Here is a 15,691-nt window from a genome sequence, read left to right on the forward strand (position 1 = left end):
GTTTTTTGTGTCTCTGTGACCTCTCTCTTTTGCCCGTCATTTTGTTCATTGTCATTCACCATTTTTTATACTCTTGTAAAACGCTATGGCTGAAGAGCGGCGTAGTGTGCCGCTGCCAGCCTACCTGATTTGTACAGGTTTTAAAATAACAATAAAGTAAAAAAAAAAACAACGACATATTGTGGCCTTCATTAAGACAGTGTTCAGCAACGACTGATTTTTCCGGCTGGAGCAGCCGTTGATGTTCCACACATCGATCTTGCACTGTACGAACAGTCTGTCCAATGTAAGCCTTTCCGCAGTGACAGGGAATCTTGTATACCCCAGGCTTCCTCAGTCCTAAATCATCTTTAACCGATCAAAGAAATCTAGTTTTGGCCAAAGGCATAAAGACGCTTTTAATGTCATGTTTCGATTCTTGAAATTTTCGAAGAAATACTTCCCACGAAGCAACTGATTTGGAAGTGTCCACCGTTGGTTCTCGTGGGGGTCCAAATTGAAAAGCACGAGTAATTTGGTGGTCAGAATACCCATTCTGCCTGAAAACAACCATAAGGTGATCCAACTCCTGTTTCAAGTTATCGGAATCCGAAACAGCATAAGCCCTCTTGACCAGTGTGCGTAAAATTCCCAAGCGTTGATGTTGTGGATGAGAATTTGTGGCATGGAGGTAGAGGTCAGTATGCGTAGGTTTACGGTATACACTGTGTTCCGGCGTGATTGTGCACTCAATCTCACATGAAGATGGCGGCCAGATGGTCCGCCGAAATATCGTGTTGTCGTCAGGACGATGGAACCCAGCTCCAAACCCGTGAAAATCATCAAATTCATTGTGACTCGTAAGCGAAAGTATTAATAGGATTTTAGGATTATTGTGTGGTACGGTAATAGAGGGTAGCCTCGGGTCGTGAACATAGGTTCTGAACAAACCTGAAAGATACATGGCGGTTTACAGATCTTCTGTGTCCTTCGGGCGAGTGGACCGGGGAAGAGAGACTACTCTGGGCCAACAAGGCCTCGGGCCTGTTGCGTATGTATACCTGCACTTGTGTGTGTGTGTGTGTGTGTGTGTGTGTGTGTGTGTGTGTGTGTGTGTGTGTGTGTGTGTGTGTGCGTGCGTGTAGCAGCAGAGTTCCCAGTGTGCTCACGTCTACCGGCCCGCCCTGCCCTGATTAAGGAAAAGAGCCCCCGCTTCCGTAATGGAGCCACCACAGCACTCTACTGCCCCGGGACATCGACGATTCAGATCAGGCGGTGGCGCGCTATTGGCCGCTAATTTGTGTGCCGCTGCGGCGGATTTACGGGGACAACCGGCCGAGCCGGCGCCGCTACGTGCTGTCCGTGGCCCCCAGCTGCCGCCCCCAGCCCCCAGCCCCCGGCCCCTGGCCCCTGGCCCCCGGCTCCCAGCCCCCGGTTCCACTGTTTACAGGGGGGCGCTACCGCCCCGCGCCACTGTGCCGTAATTGGCGGCCCCACGCGTGCGTCGCCTGGTTACCGGTGTCGCGGCCGCCGTGTGCATCGTTATTACTGCCTTCATCGCTTTCTCGGCCCCACTATTCATCGTACCGAAGCACTTGACGCGCTTAATCCTAGAGCACTAAAGTGGGGAAAATGTTACATTGCTGTTAAACCGTCGTAAATTGTACTACTCCAAATGTTATTCAAAGAAAGTCATAATTTATAAGTTGTGCGCTATTTAATCACAATTATTAGATCAGCAGTGGTATATTTCATGCAAGGCAAGTAAAGAACATCTTATTTTATACCTTATTATGACAATTTTACTGGTCAAAATGTTGCTGCCTGCCGCGATGACCGAGCAGTTCTAGGCGCTTCAGTTCGGAACCATGCGACAGCGACGGTCGCAGGTTCGAATCATGCCTCCGGCATGGATGTGTGTGATTTTCTTAGGTTAGTTAGGTTTAAGTAGTTCTAAGTTCTAGGGGACTGATGACCTGAGATGTTAATGAATGAATGTCGTGTGACGAGGGCCTGCCGTCGGGTAGACCGTTCGTCTGGTGCAAGTCTTTCGATTGGACGCCACTGCGCGCGACTTGCGCAACGATGGGGATGAAATGATGATGATTAGAACAACACAACACCCAGTCCCTGAGCGGAGAAAATCTCCGACCGAGCCGGGAATCGAACCCGGGTCCTTAGGATTGACACTTCGTCGCGCTGACAACTTTTGTTTTGTTCGTTGCGTCTGATCGGGGCGGACGTCGTAAGACACCCTTTTAAGTTCGTTGTTGAACTCAGTTTTTTTATTACAGAGGGCAGCTAACCCTCTGACCGAACACGCTGAGCAACCGTGCCGGCAACACTCAGCTACCGGGGGCGGACCTGACATGTTAAGTCTCATAGTGCTCAGAGCCATTTGAACCAAATGAACCAAAATTTTGCTGGAAGAGAAGTTGTAATTTAGCAAGTGTAGAAGAATGAAACCGGAATTTGGTTGCAATATTTTATTGAAAAAGAAAATATTTCAACGAAACATCATCGATATGGACTTTCGGAGAGGAAGACCGACTCGTGTATGGTTGATGACTAGACGGCACATAGCTTTACGGCTCGCCTGGGCCTATCAACATTGACACTGGTCATAGGCACTGGACTGTGACGACTGGAAACATGTTGCCTGGTCGGACGAGTCTCTTTTTCAACATCTTTTTCCACATAACATCTTTTCTTTATTTGTGTGTGAGGAATGTTTCCTGAAAGTTCGGCCGTACCTTTTTGTAACAGCCTGTATAGCTGTTACTCCATATCGGGTTTTGTGACTTCAGTCGGTGATTTGGTAAATTTCTAAAGACGTCTTGAATGGGTAGGCATTTTGCGTCATCTGTTTGTGTAATTTTTTCCCATTCTTTAATAGATGTTTTATGCCACCTTACTTTTGGCGGTGCTGTGTTGGCGATGACGGAGAGCCATGGTACTGGGGTAGATTTTAATGTCTCAGGGATAATATGCATGTTATCGTGGAGATGCACGTCCACTATGTTGGTATGATGATTTCTCTGCCAGACAGGAGCACAGTATTCTGCAGTGGTGTAGACTATTGATGTTTCTGCTGTTCGTAGAGTTGAAGCATCTGCACCCCAGGAACTACCCGCCAATTTCCCAATAATATTATTCCGTGTTCTGACCAACATTTTAAAGTGTTTTTTGTCAGTTAGGATCCTGTCCAGTGTTACGCCAAAATATTTAGGATGTTTTGGGCGCAACACTGGACCCAAGACTCTTAGGATTCTAAAAATACATCCATATTTCATCATCTGTCACTGTTCGATGGAGAACCGACTTTCTTTTATATCTGACGAGCGAAATTTCACAAGTGGTCTGTCGAGTTGCCTGCTGCTTTTCATTCACTTCAGGCGGAAACCATTTTCCCACTTTCTGCACCTTTCCCATAGCTTTCAACCGAAGAGAAACGGCTTTCTGCGTCACGTTCAGTTGTTCCTTGATTTCCTGTTGGGTTTGAGTATCATCTTCATGCAATAAAGCCTGCAATTCGTTGCCTTCCAACTTTTTCGTTGGTTTCCCACCCTCGTCATTTCTCACAGAGTCACTATTTTTGAATTGTTGAGCCACTCGATGCGATTCTGCTGCAGTTTTCTTCAAATCGTAACAGAAAACCAATGCCTTCCGCAAATCGTTGTTCGTAGGTACAAAACTCGTCATGTTTACAGGTTTGAAACAGATGCCGATGTATGGATCTTGGGTTACTGTGTGCTGACATTCGACGTCAGCCGTTGTTCCGCTTTTCGAATGTATGTAATTGAGCATGATTTTACTCATTCTTCCAGGAACAAAAGAATAATAGCTTTTCATCCATGCAGCTAGGTAAAAAATTCACACCATACTTGATAGTTCTATTCCCTTGTAACGCCATCTACCGTTATGGAAATGATGTGTGCTCATCAATAACTGTGCTTTTTCCCTGTAGATGGCCTCAGTGGTTCGAACTAGTTCGCTGAAGGAGTAGATTAATAGATTATGTCGTTACTGTTTTTTTCCATTTTCGAATGGTTGACATCTCGTTATCAGTATCTCCTTACTCGATATATGGCGGCCTTTTTCTTCGGGCAAACTTACGTAGATAATCGTTGTTTCAACGAATATTTTAGGCCATAAGAATGTAAGTTTGCTGCATTGAGCAGACGATCTATGATCACAAGATTGAACATATTTGTTCACATTATAATGATACATTACAGTATGGTGTGTTGTTCTCTTCCTGATGATTATTTATGTCACCTTACACCGATTGATGTCAATTTATTCTACAACTTTAACTTTTGGTTCTATAAATGTTTTTGTATCTCCTTACAACTATTAACTTCTAAAGGAAATATGTAATTTGTGAAATGTGATGCAATTGCATATTTTCGCACCTAATGGCTGTGAGCACTATGGGACCTAACATCTATGGTCATCAGTCCCCCAGAACTTAGAACCACCTAAACCCAACTAACCTAAGGACATCACATACATCCATGCCCGAGGCAGGACTCGAACCTGCGACCGTAGCGGCCACGCGGTTCCAGACTGAAGCGGCTAGAACCGCACGGCCACAACGGCCAGCTTCGCACCTAAACTGAGCCATTTTTATTCAAAAGTGGTTGTTAGATGGTAAATGGATTTCGGTGTTTAGAGATGGTTTTTCATATTTTGCGCGTGCTGCTCTTCTTGTTTTGTGATTGCCTTTTGAGTACCTATTTTATCGTCGGTGGCTGGCAATGGCACGGCAATCCAAGTATCGGTTACCACCATACGTATGAGAAATATAAGGGCGCATGGTACATTTATTTGTTCATGAGGATATAGTTCGCATAGTAGAGCTAAAGTAATTATCCACAGTAGTTCTTTATATTCGTAACACTTTGTTAATCGTATTATTTAAGTAATACGGTTGTTTATCCCGTACTGTAATTTTTATCTGAACTTTGTTAACTTTGGATTTTTGTATTCAGTAACGTAGCGTCATCTATTTGAAGTAACATAAATGTGCCTCTTGATGCACTAGTAGTTCGTATGTAGAACGGCAGATGGCCATTGATACTACCATTCGATTTCGTCATTATGACAAATAAGTTTCATTTCCTAAATTTGTGTGAATGGAATCATAATTTTAGCGAGTTTATCTGTTCTAACAATTTTGACGATCGTAGTTTTCGCCGGCCGCGGTGGTCTAGCGGCTCCAGGCGCTCAGTCCGGAACCGCGGGACTGCTACGGTCGCAGGTTCGAATCCTGCCTCGGGCATGGATGTGTGTGATGTCCTTAGGTTAGTTAGGTTTAAGTAGTTCTAAGTTCTAGGGGACTGATGACGACAGATGTTAAGTCCCATAGTGCTCAGAGCCATTTGCACCGATCGTAGTTTTGACGTATATATATATTTAATTTGCTATTATCGTCTGACAATGTCCCAGACATTTTCACTTGTTGTAATTATTTAAATTGGTATTATCAATTACCATCACTGTATAATTTTTTTGTAATGTGATACATTTCTGATTGCTTGTATTTTACATTACTTTGTATTTCATATAGAGGACGCTTATTGCATCGTGGCGCCACCTCGAATTGTCTTGTTGACCTACGACGTGTCATTTCATGATAGAAATCTGCCGAGGGCAGTCTTCTACTTATGGCATGAATCGGATAGAAAAAGGGTATGATATGGCTTTGAAATTATAAATTCAGACATTTGTATGTATTGTAATTTATGTAACTATGTTTTATTGTCAATGTTTTCGTTTGTTAAAGCAGTTGTTGTTGATGCCCTGTCTCTTACACTAGTTTTAGAACCGATGATGACTGATATCAGTCGAAATCGATTTGCAACAAGATAAATAAATTATGATACAGAGACTGGTTGCTACAGATAGGGAAACTGTATAATGACGGCAGCAGCAACAACCAGACGAGAGTCACCACTTGACAATGGGCGAGGAGTACTGGGCCGAAAGCTCGTGGTTTTTTGACCACTTAACACGGCTGGAAGATCGAAAGAATTTCGTCCGTTACACTAAAATTTTCCAAAAAGATTATTCAAATAATACACTGCCTCAGAGCAACTAGAGTTCTTCAAACCACTTTAAGTGTGATGCATTACATTAGAGCAAGGTTAGAGTTGTTCCTAAAAATTACACGTCCGACACCTGGCTGGCTCCTGCGTTATACACCTAAATCAATGAATAATAATACCTGGCTAGAACAACTGCAGATTTCAAGAACGGAAAGCCACAAAACAACGGTTTGTATCAGCGATCGTGTGTCACGAGAGCCCAACAGTAGCGTGTATTTTTTCCGCCGTCGTTTCTTGTGACCGCTGTTGTAATTGCTCTCTGGGTGTCTAATAACACGTAGCGAACGCTCCAGTTTGATACGAGCGGCGTCGGTGGACGCTCGTGTCACCTAGGTCGCGTGACAGCGGCAAACCGCCCGCGTTACGTTCAGTTCAAACGGCAACTGCCGCCGCGCCACTGGTACGCTTTTATTCGGGAAACGCTCTCTGCGATAGCACCATTCGCTCTGTCGCGCAAGATGAAAAACGGGATATCATTATACCTGTGTGCGCATGGGTTGGGAGGAAGGGGGGGGGGGATGTGGTGTTGAAATTTTTAGAGCTCTGCATTGCGCACGAGTGGTGCTTGTTGACTTGTAACTATACCGCCGAATGCGCTTTTTAAATTAATACCTAACACTCCTCGAGCATAATCAACCGCAAAAAACGTGCCCCGTTTCAAAGACAAAAATTACAGTGAACTACATGGTTGAACTTTCATCCGTAACGCTTCTCGTTATGTTAGGAGGGGAGGCTTTTGGATTTTCGTAACCGACCACTAGATGGCATTATTGAGATTTCACATTGATGTTGTTTATTTCTGTTATTGTTAAAACAATGGGATCTAAGAATTTGTCCGAATAATTTAAAGAGATCGCGTTGTGTAAAAAATGGAAATAATTCGAGAAAGTTTTCGTTTGAACACATTTTTACGGTTTTCGTATTGGCCTAATTTGACAGAAATGCTTATAATCGATTCGCTTATCTTTTCGTAATGAACTACATACAAAAATCACTGCTTGAATTCTATTTTCAGAGTTTCGAGGTGAGCGTGCTTTCATTAGCGACAAATTTCGTGGAAGAGTATTAAAACCGCTTGTTGTTGCAGAAACGTGGATGTAGTCAGCAGAATAACTGAATTAATAATTGGCATGTCGCTTACCATGAGCTAAAAGCAAGCTTCAACATGCCTAGTACTCCAGAACATTCGATGTCTCATGAACATTTAGTTGTGAAGAAGGTATGTTCCCATTGGAGTCCGCACTATTTCACAGGAGCTCAAAATCGAATGCGTGTCCACTGGTGTACGGAAACACTCAAATAACTGGACCAAGCAAAGACAAAATCCGTGCAATGAACGTCGTAACAGGCGACGAGCGTTGAGTATATTGCTATACACCAAACCGCTTTCAATTTTTTTTTTTTTTTGTGCATCTGTTGCTACTAGCCGCGATTTTCCTTTTTCTTAACTTACGTCCTACACGATACATTTCGTGAAATTATTATTATTATCAAGTGCGTTTTTCATCTATTACCGAATCTTTTCATATTGTCTGCGGCATACGAGATGCCGCATTAATCTGAAGCCTGTACTATAATAAGAGGCGTATTCCGAAATTAAGGTCCGATCGGTAGCGAAATGGAAACCACAGTGAATATCGGATAAAACTTTATATAGGTGTGTTGGACAGTGTTTCTAGCCCGTTGATCGCGTCAAGTCTGTTTTTCCAGCTCTGAGCGCACAGTGAGCACGTAAAGAATGCCTGGACAACAGTGTCTCCCGCCAAGTATAAGTGCCCGTGGGAGATTTCGCCTGATTTGAAGGAGCCCAAGCCGGCCCGTGTGGCCGAGCGGTTCTAGGCGCTTCAGTCTGGAACCGCGTGGCCGCTACGGCCGCAGGTTCGAATCCTGCATCGGGCATGGATGTGTGTGATGTCCTTAGGTTAGTTAGGTTTACGTGGTTCTAAGTTCTAGGGGACTAATGACCTCAGCAGTTGAGTCCCATAGTGCTCAGAGCCATTTTTGAGCAGTTGTCGAGCGCTATCTGCAGCGGCAATGAGAACAGCCCGGGCAGCGCTTTCGGTGGGAAGTGTTCCATCGCCCTCCATACAGCCCTTGTTGCTCCCTCTGAATTTCATCTCATCTGACATTAACCGCTAGATATGAAGTCAACGTTATGGCACAGACCACGAACTGCAGATCAGCGTAGAGGATCGAGGGAAAGTGTAGGTAGCTGCATTATATGATGAGGGTATTGGGAAGTTGGTACTACGCTACGACAAATGTCTTAGACGAAGCGGCGACTATGTAGAGACGTTACTGGAAGGTGTGGCTAACAACTTCAAATAAAACACTTTTGATTTTTACTGTGGTTCACATTTCGCTACCGATCGGACTTTACTTTCGGAATACGCCTCGCACACAGCGTTATTCACAGGCACTTCTGTGGTGTCAGCAGAGGACAGTAAACATACAGCAAACAGGCACATACTGAGCTATCAGTGGACAGAGCAGTTCATTGTAGGGGGTCAATATCGGCACCGTTTGTGACGCTATTATCGTTAATGCGCCAGTTTATCTCTTCTCACAGGCGTCCCAACACATCATACTTCGTTTTATTTACTGCATTAGTTATCCTTACTTGAATCTGATCCATATTAACACACACATTTGACATAACCACAAACGAAGAATTCACTTGCGGTTACATCAGGTGACCGTGGGGTGCACTGCAGAAGAGGAAACTCACGACGAAAAGCCAGCTCTGACACAGGCAGATATTAGGACAATCGCGGTCGTCAGATATCTTGAGCCATTTCTTAACCTCAAGCGTCTTCCCTGAGGCTTGGAAACCTAAAAATGACACTGCCCCAGGACCTCCTGGCTGCAGACCTATTTGCATTCTTCCAGCACTGTGCAAAACGTTAGAATGTACAGTATAATCCACGACCAGCTAACAAACTACCCAGCTAAAAACAGCCTACTAGAATAATATGTCAGGTTTCTATAAATATCTGCCTAAATAAAGGAGGCACGAGATGTCACTGCAGTGTTTTTCTTAGACTTCGGTGAAACCTCTGACGCTGTCGAATTTGACATTTTACTTCTGAAACTTAGCCAACTGCAGTGCAACGATTTCGCTCATAGCTGACGTCTAGGCAGCAATGTGTCATGTCTGGCACCATAAAGTCACAATGGAGCAGTTCGTATCAGGCGTTTCCCAGTGTTCTTTACTAGGTCCTATACTCTTGGTGATCACCTCCAGCTGCATTTTAGTGCGAATCCTATAAACCTGGATACACCTATCGACAGTCTCATTACCGACCTCTGTGCACTGTCAAAATAGGCACAGATACAGGTTTGAAGCTAACTCTTCCGAAACCCATGCGGTTGGTCGGTCTAACCTCATTAGACCGCTACTAGAAACTATACTAACACAGGTTGGACAAAATGTGTTGCAGCTATTCGTGATGGTCCAAAGGCGATAACAGCAAATTACAGTGAATTAATGAAAATATTAAAAGCCCGTCTTATACCAAGGAGCAGAATGGACATACTGCTTCCTTTATGGACACCCTCTTGTCACAAAATACATCCAAAAACACCTCACATTCTTTGTGAAGCTGTAGAAATAATTAACTTTATTAAATGCCGACTTTTACCGAGCAGGCTGGTTGCTAAACTATGCTATGAAATGGGCGAAAATGAAAAAAACTCTTTTTTTCCATACAGAAAGTAGATGGTTATACGAGTGAAAAGTATTAAGTAGAGAAACATAATTGCAAGATGAATTAATGATATTTTTTGGAATAAACATACATCATTCTCATTGTTTCTGGAGAATGGTGAGTATAAGTTGTTGTTGACTTACTTAGCTAATGTTGCAGGCCGTCGCTTGCTTTAATCGTAAATATATGTCCGAGTGATGCTAAACGTTATTCTCCTTTCATAAAGAAAAGTATTATATTCTGAATAACATTCAAAACGTGACTTACCTCATTAATTTAGTATTTATGAAATTAGTTAAGTCACTCATCCTGCATTGCCAATGTCTACAGTCACTTTCAGAATTCAAATTAATAATTAGATTAACTGAAAACAATCCTGTTGGACGAACATCCGCAACTGAGCATTATACAAGAGTTTGAAAATACCGCTTCAGTTGTAAATTTCTTTTATTTTCACGACTGCTTTCGGGCTCCATAAGCCAATCCTCAGGTGTCGCACATTAAAATTGCTACACCACTAAGAAATGCAGATGATAAACGGGTATTCATTGGACAAATATATTATACTAGAACTGACATCGGATTACATTTTCACGCAATTTGGGTGCATAGATCCAAAGAAATCAGTACCCAGAACAACCACCTCTGGCCGTAATAACGGCCTTGATACGCCTGGGCATTGAGTCAAACAGAGCTTGTATGGCGTGTATAGGTACAGCAAGAGTAGTGACTGGCGTATTGTGACGAGCCAGTTGCTCGGCCACCATTGACCAATCGTTTTCAATTGGTGAGACATCTGGAGAATGTGCTGCCCAGGGCGGCAGTCGAACATTTTCTGTATCCAGAAAGGCCCGTACAGGACCTGCAACATGCTGTCGTGCATTATCCTGCTGAAATGTAGGGTTTCACAGGGTAGAGCCACGGGTCGTAACACAGCCGAAATGTATCGTCCACTGTTTAAAGTGCCGTCAATGCGAACAACAGGTGACCGAGACGTGTAACCAATGGCACCCCGTACCATCACGCCAGGTGATACGTCAGAATGGCGATGACGAATAGAGGCTTCCAAAGTGCGTTCACCTGATGCCGCCAAACACGGATGCGACCATGATGATGCTGTAAACAGAACCTGGATTCATCCGAAAATATGACAGTTTTGCATTCGTGCAACCAGGTTCGTCGTTGAGTACACCATCGCAGGCGCCCCTGTCTGTGATGCAGCGTCAAGAGTTACCGCAGCCATGGTCTCAGAGCTGATAGTCCATGCTGCTGCAAATGTCATCGAACTGTTCGTGCATATGGTTGTTTTCTTGCAAATATCCCCATCTGTTGTCTCAGGGATCGTGACGTGGCTGCATTATGCGTTACAGCCATGCGGATAAAATGCCAGTCATCTCGACTGCTAGTGATACGAGGCCGTTGGTATCCAGCACGGCGTTCCGTATTACCCTCCTGAACCCACCGATTCCATACTCTGCTAGCAGCCATTGGCTCACGACCAACGCGAGCAGCAGTGTCGCTATACGATAAACCGCAATCGCGATATACTACAATCCGACCTTTATCAAAGTCTGAGACTTGATAGTACGCATTTCTCCTCCTTACACGAGGCATCACAACAACGTTTCACCAGGCAACGCTGGTCAACTGCTGTTTGTGCGTGAGAAATCGGTTGGAAACTTTCCTAATGTCAGCACGTTGTAGGTGTCGCCACCGGCGCCAACCTTGTGTGAATGCTCTGAAAAGCTAATCATTTGCATATCACAGCATCTTCTTCCTGTCGGTTAAATTACCCTTCTGCAGCACGTCGTCTTCGTGGTGTAGCAATTTTAATGACCAGTGGTGTAGCAAGAGGCGGGAGAATTTTTACACTCCTCAGTACATGTAAAAAACATAAAATTTCAGGCCTTACCTCATGTAAGCCTAGATTAGTTGCAGAGTGTTGGTTAGCGGGTTTTAAATTGACTCTTAATGTGTCAAAAAAATGTCTCTGAACACCATGGGACGTAACATCTGAGGTCATCAGTCCCCTAGAACTTAGAACTACTTAAACCTAACTAATCTAAGGACATCACACACATCCATGTCCGAGGTAGGATTGAAACCTGCGACCGTAGCGGTCGCGCGGTTCTAAACTGAAGCGCCTAGAACCGCTCGGTCACCCTGACCGGTTTTAATGCGTCCTTTTAGTGATATTGCTGCTAGCTATTAATTGGCATATTAATTTTTGACCTCATGGACTGTAAGGTTTTGCTACTTTCCCTGTTGATCAGTAACGAGAGCTTGTAAATAGGCGTGGCACATATGTATGGTTTTAACTGATGACTGTGGTGCTTTGTGCCACTTTGCCACTTATATTTCCGCACTAAATTTAAAACTTGTTTGCTACTCATGTAAAAGAATAGTTTCATTGCGCTTTACACTTTATATAATAACCTTACATCGCAGCTTCCACTCAATTTTACCGCAATCCTGTACCGACTTGTTCAATACACTCCTTTACATCGCATAAAGCACGTAACTTATTTTGTGTAATTTTTATGTAATTGTTTTTGTTTTCTCCTCATTTTAAATGTAAACCACTAATTCAAATTGTGAATGACCGGCCTAGTGGCCTTGCGTTCTTCTCTAAGTCAAGAGATGGCAGTACTTTCGCCACTCTGGTTTACCACTTTGCTTCCTCTTTCGCATCCGCTACTCCGTGTTATGCGCTCATAGGTAGCACACCGCTCCTAGTACACGTCCACCGCGGCGCTCGAGGGCAAAGCACATTGTAAGTGTCCTGGTTTTATTTGTATATTTCCCAATCAGGCAGTCGTCCGTAGTGCTGCCTGGTGTCCCTTTCGCATTGACATGGGTTCCACAGCACTTAGCCCGACCGGCAGTTTCGAAAAGTTTTTAAAAAGTATTTTAAAAGTTTTTTATGAAATTTTATGTTTTTTGTATGTGTTTGCAGCGTGTGAAAATTATCTCCCGCCTCTTGCTATTTCCAGTGCGACACCGGAGGATGGCCTTACGAGAGCCCGAAAGCGGTCGTGATAATAACAGAAATTTACAACTGAAGCGGTATTTTCAACCTATAGGAAATTAAATAATCTAATAAGATTGAAATTTGAATTGCTGGTGTACCCATATATTATCGCAAAACAATAAAAATAGTGAATTGCTGAGGGAGTGTGTCCGCCCCGATAGCTGAGTGGTCAGCGCGGCGGTCTGTCACGCCAATCGGCCCGGGTTCGATTCCCGGCTGGGTCGGAGATTTTCTCCGCTAAGATACTGGGTATTGTGTTGTCCTCATTATCATTTCATCATCATCAATGGAAGGCAACGGTGAACCCCCACTGAAATCACTTCCCTAGACGCTCAACGGGTGGACCTCTCTGACGAGGCTTCCCCCATGACAAGCCATCCTATAAGGCAGAACACAAAGTTTGAGGAAGTGTGAATGAGAGATATGTCGTATTTAAGTTTACAACGATATAGAGAAGTTGTTATTCATCGTTTTATAACTACAATAAGCTGATAAATTTTACAGAAGAAAAATGACAAACAGAAGTCAGGAAAGGGATGGCGCATCATTGGCAAAGCATCTATTGGGGTGGAAATTATACAAATTCTCCCCTGAATTAATCCCTCTTACAACGGAATCTGACTTTCGTTTACATGAACCCACAGTGAGGCACATTTCTCTTCAAATGGAATCAACTACAGCCAAGTGCATCACAAATTACGGTTTACCAGAGAACAGGGAGCTGTGAATATCATTTAACAATCCTACGCTGGTGCAGCAATACTTTAGCCTTTCATCTTGATACAGACAGCAGCAGAAAACAGCAGGCTGTGGGAAGGAGTGGCGCGATGCGGATCTGTAGTGTTCTGATGTTGCAAAACTACACGGACTGACGTCCTGATTATAAGAACAATGGAAACTTCCCTATCCTGAAATGCCTGCAGATTTCAGTGTGAGGTGCACCTGTTTGCTGGTCTGGCCAAGCCAATTTGACTCACAGGCACAACGGTGCACGTTGGAATTTTGAAACGTAAGACCGCCAACTCAAGAGGAATAAGTTTACCCCATGCCATACGATATGTACGAGATTATATGCAGTTCCACCGTCGGTACAGCTGGAAGCTGCTACTGGCTCTTAGTCCACCACAATCTACAGACCACAAGTGTCACCCACTAGGGAAAGACCAGGAGTTCTCCGCCAGGGGAGGTCCAGTAGACAAAGAAAGCAAAGAATCACAACCACTTTCCATCAAGCGTCGGTACGGGATCTGAATTAGCGAAGAAAGAAAAACATAAGAACCACGTCCACATTATACACACCAATCGAACTATGCTCTTCTTATTGCATCTCCCCTCTTGACTGTTCTGCTGATCTGGTAGCCAAACCAGACACAGCGCGGGGGTTCTCATACTGGTGGACCAAGCCTCTGCTTTGCATGTCCTGAGAGGAGCCAATCACCGACTCAGAGTCTCTCTTGTCTGAGAAAAGAAGATTTTAGTCTAATTTTAGTCTAGGGAGGCGTCGTTCCCACGGTAAGAATGGCCATCTTTTGGGCAAGAAAGTCTACCTAGACGGTATCACAGTCCCTCATTTATGGATAGATCCAATATTTCCAGGCTGACCATTTCCAGTTCCTGAAAGAAGGCTGTTAAGCTTGCCAGGCAGTCGTGCCCGTGAAATTTATGTTTTTTGCCATTTGCTAGAAGAACCTGGCGACTTCCTGGAGAGTAACAGTCTTGCCTCCACGAAACACGTGCAGCAAACGCTCTGTCCGTGTTGTGCCAGCTTCTGACATGAGAATGGTTGGAGTTTTATGACCATCCCACTGTTTGAACAAAATCTCAAATTACAGCTCTCTTAAACGACATCCTCCACCCACATTATGCCAACTGGCAAAGGTAAAATGTTTTCTGAACTGGTGCCCTCCTGATCCAACCTAAATAGGGAGGGGGGAGCGCCATGGCCTGACATCCCTCTGCAGGTACAATCCACAGAGCACTGCTCCCCAGAACCACTCGCACAGCCAGGTGGAGGGACACAGTATTTTTGGCACACAATCCATCTTTCTCCCTGTTCTCCTTGGGTACAAGGAACATTCTGCTCACCACTTCCTCATGTAAAAAGTCATAAACCACACGTGGTAGTGAGGAACACAGAGATCATGACCCAAAATATGGAAATTAATGTGACTGACAGTGTTGTTAATGTGACAGAGAGGTGTGCGACCTGTCAATGTGTTTTCACAATTAAGGTATTTGAACGTTAACTTACGGCTACATGATAAAAATACTTTATTAATGACAAAGTACAGACTTTTATTTAAAAGCTTGATGTCTGATGAAATGCATCCGCTATTCGCGTTCTGCTGGTGTTGGAAAGATATTGCCACGTGTTCTGGATATCCTTTGACCTTGGGACCTTTAAGGATCGTGAATATTACACACTTCATCCAGATTAGGCAAATGGAGGAATTCAGTTGGTTCTTTTCGCATCAGATGTCATCTATGGCGCGCCTTCAATGGGTTATGAAGGCACCACCTAGTTCATGGGTGGTTCCTGATACAGCCCGAGTAACATGGTTTTGACGTTCCAAAACCGAGCCGCGGATTACAAGACTGTTATTCATAGAAAATGTTTGACATTTTTAGGACATATTCTTAAGATCCTGATCTCAACTAATCTTGACAGTTTTCTTGATATCTTTATCCATTTCCGAGATACAGAGGTTCAAAGTTATCCTACTACTACGTGTAAAATACGCACAAAAATACTGTGTGAGACGAAAACTTAGTTTATAAAGTGAAGTAGCATCGTTATCACCAGAAGGATTCTGGGAAATCACTTATACGGAGGCATATAGATAATCGTTTTTCTATCTCTCTGT

Source organism: Schistocerca nitens, chromosome 5, assembly GCF_023898315.1.
Source record: "Schistocerca nitens isolate TAMUIC-IGC-003100 chromosome 5, iqSchNite1.1, whole genome shotgun sequence".
Lineage (NCBI taxonomy): Eukaryota > Metazoa > Arthropoda > Insecta > Orthoptera > Acrididae > Schistocerca > Schistocerca nitens.